The sequence below is a fragment of the Trichechus manatus genome, unplaced genomic scaffold (assembly GCF_000243295.1).
Source record: "Trichechus manatus latirostris isolate Lorelei unplaced genomic scaffold, TriManLat1.0 scaffold00085, whole genome shotgun sequence".
NCBI classification, from domain to species: Eukaryota; Metazoa; Chordata; class Mammalia; order Sirenia; family Trichechidae; genus Trichechus; species Trichechus manatus.
This window is the reverse complement of record NW_004444021.1, coordinates 11,195,778-11,196,643: the sequence shown is the minus strand read 5'-3', so window position 1 is coordinate 11,196,643 and position 866 is coordinate 11,195,778.

The following is an 866-nucleotide window of genomic DNA, read 5'->3' as shown; positions in this document are numbered from 1 at the left end:
ACCAAAAACTCTGGAAAAGTCTCCTCTCCTGGCCACAGTGTCATCAGTAAAATGAGAGTTCATGGATGATTTATAATTTGAAATTATGCTACATATTAGGATTTACAGAGGTTATTTTGGATTACGGATGTGTAGACATTAGAATGTGATTTTGTGAACTGTGCTTCTTATGAGAGATGAATGTTAGATAGATTTTATATGAAAAGTTGAGTGATGGTGTGTTGAGGTTTTGGCAACAGTTCATTTATAGCTGGGGCTAGAATTATAATTGCCTAGTTCCTGTTGGAATGTGAGGCTTTATGAGTAAAGTGATGATTTTAGCACACTTAGCTTATTATTAATAATATCCCTTCCAGCAATACCATTTACTGCCCACCTTTTTTCTAGAGCCAAACTTTAGGAATGCACACAACCACTCAGCCCCTCCTTAATTACTTGGAATCCAGATTCTCTTTTCCAAAATAAGTAATCCTCACCCATGGAAGTTTTTAGGGTTTTTCTTTTTATTCTGATGGTTTGAAATTTCGCCAGGATTATATAGGTGGGGATTTTTCCCCTCATTCATCTTACAAAGTCCTTTGATCCGAAGTCTAGTGTCTTTTCTCGAACTCCATGAAATCTCCTTTTATTATTTACTTGTTTTCTCCCGTTATTGATTTTATTCCATCCTTATATGGGAGATATTGGAAATTGTCTGGATCTCTCCTCCAGGTACCTTAACTTTTTGTTAACAGTTTCCATTTTATGAACTTTTTCTTTGCATTTCATTTTGGGAGAATTTCTCATTTATCTTTTAGTTTCATAAGTTAATCTTTAGCTACATCCATTCTTCTATTCAGTTCATCTATTAATATTTTTTAATTTTT